Raw genomic sequence first — 10,528 nt, forward strand, 5'->3', positions numbered from 1 at the left:
GCTACACCTTATTCCACAACACGCACGATCCACTCGACCACGGAGGGGACGTCCAGCAAAGAATCATCCTGGTACAAGATGGTCCAACGCAGCGGCATCAACACCAAGGAACGTCACCTCACAATTAACTAGACCACCAGAAAAACAACCGGACAAGACACCTACGTGCGTGGCAGTGACAGGAACCACATCAACCAGAAGAATAACAAGATCGGCAACGGCGGCGATGGCAGCGACTAAAGCACAGACAGAGGCAACGGCTAGGGTCCACTCGACTAGCCATGTGAAATCGGATGTGTCCACCGCACATGCTGATTGTTCTGATGTTAGTTCTGATAAGTATGAGTCGTCCATTGCTAGTCATTTGTTTGAGCATCCTGATTGTCGTGCTGTGTATTCGGATGATTGTTTTTCGATTGTGTCACGTGTACGCAGTGCTAGATTGCTGAATGTTTTGGAAGCTGTATACATCCACACAAGGAAACCCAACCTTTGCAAACAGAAACAAATCAAATTCACACTTAGGCTGTTAGGTAGGTCGTCAAAACCTCGTTAGTTACATGTATGTCCAGTGGTTGTCTCTTGTTGTCGCACTACATGTCGCGCTTATTGAGTTTTCTCGCATTTGCACCTTTGTGTCATTATTGCAATTTTCGCTGTTTACTTTAGCTATCTTCTTTCTTTCTTTCTTTCTTTTTGCGCTGTTTTACCACCTTCTTACTGTATTTAATCCACTGTTCCTGTTCCTTTTCTCTTGCCTGTATTTCACCTGATGAGAAGGCTTGAAAGTATACTTGTGAAGACAAAAACTTTCAAGATGTTTGTAATGAGCCTGAAGTGTGTCCTTTTTATGACTACTACTACTACTACTACTACTACTACTACTACTACTACTACTACTACTACTACTACTACTACTACTACTACTACTACTACTACTACTACTACTACTACTACTACTACTACTACTACTACTACTACTACTACTACTACTACTACTACTACTACTACTACTACTACTACTACTACTACTACTACTACTACTACTACTACTACTACTACTACTACTACTACTACTACTACTACTACTACTACTACTACTACTTACTACGGTTGGGCTTTTTGCTCCTCCGTTATTGTCTAACTTTCTACTCCACTGTTCAATTCAATCGGTTTGAAACCTTTTCAATTACTTTCCTTGTGACATGTGGAGTCGGCTCGAGTAGTTTGCTTCCTTCTGGGCTCGTCCAGCCCGCCAGTCCTTCATCCAGCTAGTTTATTGTGCTGCGAATCGGCCATTATAGCCGTTGGTCCGTGCTGGGCACGTTTGAGCGTGCGGGCCTTGGGCCCTGTTTGAGCTGGCTTGCTGTGCTGTGCACACGTTGTGGTTTGGCCCTGTACTGCCTGCAGTGGCGCTCTGGATGCATACTTGGTATGGGACGAGTCGAGGTGACACTACTCATTGCATGTAGACGCACTGTTTACACCTAAGGCTAGGGCTAAGTCCTTGCATGCAGTGTGCCCGTGCTGGGTCTATGGGATGTCGCGGTCACGCGCTGTGAGCGGTCGACCGTGCTGCGCTTGCAGCAGAGCGTCTGGGACTTGCAAGTCATGTTCGTGTGCGTCGGATGGACGCTGCTGCAGCAACTGTTACCCTGGCAGAGATAATAAATGTACAAATTTTGGCAACGTGAATCTGCAGACCGCAGTTGTTGGAATGGGTGCGGACGAATCGTTGTGTAGCGCTCCACCTTTTCGACCTGTTCCTCCGCCATCTGGCTCACACTCTCGCACAATAGCAACTCGGAGCTCTGCCTCGGCGGTGACGGCTGGGTCTGCGCCAAGTTCCGGACATCAGTCTTCCCGTGATGGCGCATTAGGAGATCCTCAGGTGTCTGTTCCTGCCTCTGCATCTGCGCTGCCTCGCCGCGGCATGGTTGGGCATGTGCCAAGTTCCGGGCCTCAGTCTTCCCGTGATCGAGCAACAGGACATACTCATGCGTCTGCTCCTGCGCCTGCGCCGGTGTCTTCGGAGTGTTTGCGCGTGGATCTGCCGCCCCCACGATGTTCGGGGGCGAGTCGCCCTGTGCAGTCTGGGGATGGTGGCGACCATGTCGTTGCTGGGGTTGCTGATGCTCCCCTCGTTGCTCCTCTATGGTCACGGCATGCGGAGTTGGCTATTTGGATGCGGACTGCATATGGACAGGTTGTGTGCTGGCAGCGGAACCTTTTTATGACCCCCTCGGGTTCCACTGGCAAGCGTTTCGTTAACATTATCGCGGACTTCATAAACACGTTTGCATCTGGTGGTCCAGCTGCCTGTGTCGCTTGGGAGTGTGTGGCGGTTGCTAGTCACCTCTTGTTGCAGCGACCTGAGCCGCACAGCAGAAGCAAGGAGAATACAGAGCATCTGCAGCGGCGCATGGACATGTGGGCTGCTGGTGACTTGCAGCCACTGTTGGAGGAGTCCCGTTGCGTCCAGGCTCACTTGCGTCCCCGCTCGGGGTCTGCTGGCGGTGGTGGAGACAGTGGAATGTCGGACACGGATTTTGCTAAGCTAGTGCACGGTGGTCGGCTGGGTCAGGCTCTGTCTGGTTTGTCTGAGGGGCGGTGTGGCAAACCTCTCCGGGCTGATGATATTGCGGTGCAATCCTCGGGTGAGACGGTCCGTGACGTGCTTCAAAAGAAGCACCCTGCTCCTGTGCATCCAGCCGAGGGAATATTGTTGGACTGTGAACCAGATCTTCCTAACCAGATTATGTTTGAAACGATTTCAGCAGAAAAAATCAAAAAGACAGCTGGCCGCATGAAGAGTTCTGGGTCAGGGGGTCCATCGGGACTGGATGTCGCTGCCTGGCAGAGAATGCTCACTGTGTTCAAGGGAGCATCGGCGAACCTTGCATCGGCGTTGGCTGCCGCAGCGAAGCGACTCTGCAGGGAGGTTGTCGATCCTCAGATTCTGTCAGCGTTCGTGGCAGCTCGCCTTGTTCCCTTGGAGAAGTCTGCTGGTGATGCTGCTGGCGCTACTTCCAGTATAGGTGTGAGACCGATAGCTGTTGGTGAAGTACACCGCCGTATTATCGCTAAAGCTATATTGGACTGCGTCTCCACTGATGTTGTTGCGGCTGTAGCCCCATTTCAGGTTTGTGTGGGCATGCCATCTGCGTGTGAGGCTGCGGTCCTTGCTGTGCAGAGCCAGTATTTGGATCCGGAAACAGAGGCCATTTTGTTCATAGATGCGTCTAATGCATTTAATGCTGTTAACAGACAGGCAGCGCTTCATAACGTTCCTCGGGTGTGTCCTGCCGTATCCACAATCTTCCAAAACACATATGGCGCTCCAATATCGTTGTTTCTGCCGGGTGGTGACAGGATCTTGTCTCGAGAGGGTACTTGCCAGGGCGATCCTTTGGCCATGGCACTGTTTGCGCTGGCTATTAGCCCTATGATCAGACGCCTGTCAAGTGACCACCCATCTATTGGCCAGTGCTGGTATGCGGATGACGGCGAGGCTGGTGGAAGGATGATGGACGTGCACAAGTTTTGGTTGGCTTTGTCTGACATTGGACCGGAGTATGGTTATTTCCCCAATGCCTCAAAGACGACACTCCTTGTCAAGCCGGATTTTGAGCGGGCGGCCGTTGACATGTTCGATGCCACTGGTATTGCAATACGAACCGATGGAGCGAGGTACCTGGGAGGTGCTGTTGGCCAGTCGACGTTCATTGCCGATAATCTCGATAGCCACATTGCGAGTTGGGTGCGGGAGATGAGCCTCTTGGCTGACATCTCGCTCACACAGCCCCACGCCGCATATTCCGCATTTGTCCGTGGTATGAAGAGCAAGTGGAATTATCACATCCGAAGTCATCCAGGGTCGGCTTCTTCGTACAGACCACTGGATGATGTCATAAATAATAAATATATCCCTACCTTAACTGGCCGGACGGAGGTTTCTGATTCGGAGCGGAAGCTGCTGGCATTACCAGTGCGATATGGTGGCCTCGCTATTCCTGTGGTGTCGGAGGACGCAGAGGTGCAGCGCCGGATAAGTGAAGTTGTCACTGGGCCCGTCGTGCGAATGCTGCGGTCGGGGTCCAATGAGTTGACGCCGGCTCGGGTTGTTTCCGACACCAGCGTTCTCCGGAGACATCAAAACAATCAACGTGCTGATATGCATAGGACCCAGCTGTCAGAGCTGGCCCCTGCCCTAAGTGGCCCTCAGCGTGTTCTGCTGGAAACCTCCAGAGATGCCGGTGTGGGAAGTTGGCTTACGGCGGAGCCGCTTGCCTCCTGTGGACTCGTCTTGAACAAGTCCGACTTTCGTGATGCAGTGGCAATTCGTTACGGCTGGCCACTTGATGAATTACCATCATCCTGCGTATGTGGAGCGGCCATGACGCTTGATCACGCTGCAGTATGTCCAACAGGGGGCTACCCAAGTCTACGCCATAATGAGATCCGGGACCTGTTGGCGGAGGTGTTTTCGGCTGTCATTTCTGATGTAAGGATAGAGCCTACGTTGCTGCCTTTGACTGGTGAGTCATTGGATTGTGCCACTGCCAATCGTTCTCCTGAAGCTCGTTTGGACATTTGTGCAAGGGGCTTCTGGTCTCGACAGCAAGATGCATTTTTTGATGTGAGGGTCACCCACCCCTCGGCGTCCTTGCTGTCGAGATCGGATGTACTTGCCCAGTTGTCTCGTAACGAAGCACAGAAGAAACGGGCCTATCTACAACGTGTGATTGATGTTGAGCGAGGCACCTTCACACCTTTGGTTTTCGCGACCAATGGTATGTGCGCTTCCGAATGTTCCCGTGCTCTAAAGAACATTGTTCAGCTCATTGTCGAGAAGCAGCCAGAGCTTAGTTATGCAATAGTAATGTCGCATTTGCGCTGCAGGATCTCTTTTACTTTGCTCCGCTGGCTGATTACTTGCTTTCGTGGGTGCAGAGCTTCATACTGCCGAAAGCGTGTAGCAATTTCATTCCTGGACCAATGCCGTTTGCTCCAGTTGTGAGTGGGAATATAATTATAAGGTCCTCCATGTGCTGTGCACGGAAGCCTTCGGTTAATTTCAATATCTTCCTTTTTGGCCGGCTTTCCAAGTTGCGCTATTGTGAATAGTGATCTGCTTTGATAGTAGTGACTGCTAATATTTGCCCGGATTTGACTCGAGTTTGGATTTTTTCTTCAATCATCTTTCCGATCACATTATCATGGATTTTCAATAAAGTTCTTTGACTACTACTACTACTACTACTACTACTACTACTACTACTACTACTACTACTACTACTACTACTACTACTACTACTACTACTACTACTACTACTACTACTACTACTACTACTACTACTACTACTACTACTACTACTACTACTACTACTACTACTACTACTACTACTACTACTACTACTACTACTACTACTACTACTACTACTACTACTACTACTACTACTACTACTACTACTACTACTACTACTACTACTACTACTACTACTACTACTACTACTACTACTACTACTACTACTACTACTACTACTACTACTACTACTACTACTACTACTACTACTACTACTACTACTACTACTACTACTACTACTACTACTACTACTACTACTACTACTACTACTACTACTACTACTACTACTACTACTACTACTACTACTACTACTACTACTACTACTACTACTACTACTACTACTACTACTACTACTACTACTACTACTACTACTACTACTACTACTACTACTACTACTACTACTACTACTACTACTACTACTACTACTACTACTACTACTACTACTACTACTACTACTACTACTACTACTACTACTACTACTACTACTACTACTACTACTACTACTACTACTACTACTACTACTACTACTACTACTACTACTACTACTACTACTACTACTACTACTACTACTACTACTACTACTACTACTACTACTACTACTACTACTACTACTACTACTACTACTACTACTACTACTACTACTACTACTACTACTACTACTACTACTACTACTACTACTACTACTACTACTACTACTACTACTACTACTACTACTACTACTACTACTACTACTACTACTACTACTACTACTACTACTACTACTACTACTACTACTACTACTACTACTACTACTACTACTACTACTACTACTACTACTACTACTACTACTACTACTACTACTACTACTACTACTACTACTACTACTACTACTACTACTACTACTACTACTACTACTACTACTACTACTACTACTACTACTACTACTACTACTACTACTACTACTACTACTACTACTACTACTACTACTACTACTACTACTACTACTACTACTACTACTACTACTACTACTACTACTACTACTACTACTACTACTACTACTACTACTACTACTACTACTACTACTACTACTACTACTACTACTACTACTACTACTACTACTACTACTACTACTACTACTACTACTACTACTACTACTACTACTACTACTACTACTACTACTACTACTACTACTACTACTACTACTACTACTACTACTACTACTACTACTACTACTACTACTACTACTACTACTACTACTACTACTACTACTGAAATGTGTTTTTATTGAAAGCACAAAGCAATGAAGATGTGAATGCAAGGAGGGCAATGAATTCAAAAGGCGAACAGCAAAATTGTAACAAAATAGAAAGATAACAAATATTAATGGCAACAGCAATGTTTATACATGAAAAAGGGGAAGGAAAAGGAAAGAAAAACATCCAAACCAGAACTGCTTGAACACCGCCAGAATTGAAACCGAGATTCATACAGAAGAAAAAACTTCAGGACACCGGAAAACAAACTTTAGATCACATTTTGACATTATACGAGATGATGACAAAGAAAAACTATGCCCTAGAGAGCACACGGCAGTCATTCACAAAGCTCGCCGAGCGCTTAGAGCGATAGGAGGACCTAGAGCCACGTAAACAGGTGATACACCAGCGAAGTAGGCAGAATGACAAACGGCATCGCAAATGATTGACAACAACAGAATACACCAAATCAGCATTTTTCTCTAGAATACGGCCAACCAATGCCTTCAAAAACACGGAACACTCCTTCCCTATCATGCCGTTGGTCGCAAATACCAGAGGGGTGAATGTGCCCCGATCGATCTGATTCACTCGCTCTGCGTAATGCCGCTTTTTTTCCCGCTCATTGCGCTCCAATTGGCTCATGGCTTTTTCACGAGACAGCAAGGTGGCCCTGGGATGCGTTACCCGGATATCGAAGAAGGCCTCCTGCTGCCGCGTCCAAAAGCCACGAGCCCTGACGTCAAGCCGCGCTTCCTGGGATCGGTTAGATGTTGACCATGCCAATGTCTCACCACCAAATGGGAGAAGGTTGGGCTCGATTGCCACATCGGGACTTACACTTCTGAGTAGCTCAGCGATGAGATCACGTATCTCATTATGCCTTGCGGTGGGATAGCCACCACAAGGGCACACCATGGCATGGTCAGTCGACAAGTTAGCTCCGCATACACAGTTCGTTGGAAGACCATCAAGCGGTAGACCGTACCGAAGCGCCACAGCATCTCGAAAATCTGATTTGTTAAGTGTTGTGCCATGGGCGGTCCTTGGTTCAACAGTCAGCCAGGAGGACACGCCCTTCTCACCAGCTATCTCCACCAAGAATCGCTGGTCTGGCGTCAGGTGATCATGTACTGTGGCCAGGATCTCTATGTCCCTAGCTTCTCTCTTCTTCTTGCCCTCTCTTAAACGCTGGCGAGTCTCCATCACAGCCTCGCTAACGCTAGCATCGCGTGACGGAATTTCCATTGAAGCTGACGGTGGCCGGTGCGGAAGCCATGATGAGGTGAGAGACTCATCAGAGGTTTCATTGTTGACTGTGTGACGCGGCGGACGCAGTGAGAGCCAAATCTCTGACGCATCACCTCCATCCAGAGAACGAACATCACCGCGCTCCCGGTCAGCAGAGACAATATCCACCGACCCAGAATTCAGCGGCATAGCTTCCACGTTGTTGATGTTAGTTACTGAGTTCCGCTCCACTGCCTCTCCGGACGATTCCTCATCCGCCAATTCGACCTCGGCCAACTCCTCAGCTGCATCTGGCCGGCTCGCAGCCGTTCGCGTGCTATCGGCAGCAAGCTGTGGCACGGCTGCCTCAATTATTGGGCGCACGGCTTCGGTACACTGCGAATACTCACCCTCACATAATGGTGCAACTGGGGGGATGCCTAGCCCGCCACGGCGGCATGGAAGTCCCATAAGCTGACGAAGGGGATCGTCACTGCTTAGAGACACACCAGCAATGGCAGGCAGCAGGGAATTATTGATTGCATCATCCAATCTAGTAAATAGGTCGGGAGAGCAATTTACGGCCCGAAGGCAATAACGCCAGCGCGAAATAATGCTGCGCACAAGCACAGTATATGCAGCATGTGGCTGAGTAGTGGCGAGTTCGGAAAGGTGCTCGACTTGGCGAACCCACTTATCAACCTTGCCCGATACAAATGTGTGCAGGAATCTCTCAGACCCAAGGGCGCCACCAAGATAAATGCAACCATCCGTAACAATTCTCACCCCAGTCCCAGCGAATAATTCCTGCGCTGCGTGCTCGAGAGATGGCTTCACGAGAAGAACTGTCTTCTCCGGATTGGGGTGGTACCCATAGTCGGGTCCCAGCTGCAATAACTTAGACCAGTAAAGGGATGCGGCTTGAAGGGTGCCAGCAGCGGAATCATCATCAGCGTACCACAGCTGGGTGGTGTTTGGACATTCGTGTGAAAGTTTGTTTATGAGAGGCATAACAGCAACAGCGTAAATGGCCATCGCAAGGGGGTCACCCTGGCACGTCCCCTCACGGGAAAGAAGTTCGCCCCCACCCGCTACGAAGAGGCGGCATGGCGCGCCATACGTGTTCTTGAACACCTGACCTAAAGCAGGACAGAGAGCGGGAACATTGTGCAGGGCAGCATTCCTATTTAGAGAATTGAATGCATTAGATGCATCTATTAGCAGCACGGCTTCGGTTTCAGGAAGACCAAAAACCCCTGCCATTGCCTGAACGGCAGCCTCGCAAGCAGCTGGCATGCCAACGCAAAGTTGGCGCGGGGCAGTCGCAGCTCTGACGTCGCTTTCGATCACCTTCATTATCGCTCGCCCTATAATCCTCCTAAACACCTCCCCAACAGCTATGGGTCTAACACCTGGGGATTTATCAAGGGGGATCAGGCGAGCGGCAGTGAATGCCTCCATGAAACTCGGCTCGATATTCGCAGTACACAATACGCGTGCCGAATCCGCCAATGCAGTGCAAAGTCGGTTGGAAGCTGGGCCGAAGCACGTTAGCATCCTGGTCCAGGCCTCCGAGTCTAGTCCGGACGGACCAGCGGCGCCCTTCATGGACCTGCTCACAAACTTGATGAGGCTTGGCGTGATGCGCTCGAAGAGTATTGGGTTCACCCGCTGTGAGTCGGTCGGCGCCACCAATGAGCCAGGAACCGCCGGTGAGGGAGACGGGTGCTTGTCATGCAGTACCTCACGCACAGTCTTGTCACCACCGGCCGAGTCCTCCATCCCGAGCACTGAGCCAGGTGAGTCATCACCTACCATCCTCGCTGCAGAGTGAACCTTCCCTGCGAATACTCGTCGACTGAAGGTTGTATCGTTCACTGTATCAGGCAGTTTCTGGCGACGCTTCCCAGCGGGTAGGTGCGCTTGAATACACCTGGCTTCGTCCAGGATGTCCTCAAGCCTGCCACATGACCACGATTTCATACGTCGCGTGATGTGGGTTGCATTCTCAGCAGCCCGGGACTCCGGGTGAGGTCGCTGTAATAGTAGCTGGCACGCAACCGTTACCGCTGTCCAAGAGATGGGACGAAGTGGCGAGTCAGCGGCAAACGCTGATATTAAGCGGGCCAATTCATTCACAAACGAAGACCCGGCTGAACCATACGGAATCATTACCAGATTCCTCTCCCACTGCACACATTCGTTGTATACGTCTTGGAAGCAAGCTTGTATGTCATCCGCCGGACTGTTCCATATGTTTTCGTCGAAACTATGCTGAGAATCGTCCAGACCGGCCAAGAGCAATGTTGTATCTCCTCCTGGCAATAATGACTGTTCAGGCGATGTCCCACTGATAAGAACGCTTGATTCAGCACTGGTGTTGGCCACATCAAACGACCGGGGCTCTCTCGTTGTCCCTGTTGCTGCGGTCGACAGTTCAGGGCAACTAGCTGGAGGGTCGGTGTTGCGTTGCGTACTGGAGCTAATTGGTGGAGCAATTGGCTGGCTGGCGGAAGTCATGCCACAGGTTGCGGCTGATAGATTCCTGCACCTCAACTTCGCCCTTGGCGCACAGTTCGTACATTTTCTACTGTTCTTGACACAAACACATGATTTGCATGTCCCAGAAGGACCGCATGTGCAACATTTAGCCATACTACTGTGGCATAAGGAAGCTGGAGGTGCAAATGCAGCGGGT

Source organism: Sycon ciliatum, chromosome 11 (assembly GCF_964019385.1).
Source record: "Sycon ciliatum chromosome 11, ocSycCili1.1, whole genome shotgun sequence".
Classification (NCBI taxonomy): domain Eukaryota; kingdom Metazoa; phylum Porifera; class Calcarea; order Leucosolenida; family Sycettidae; genus Sycon; species Sycon ciliatum.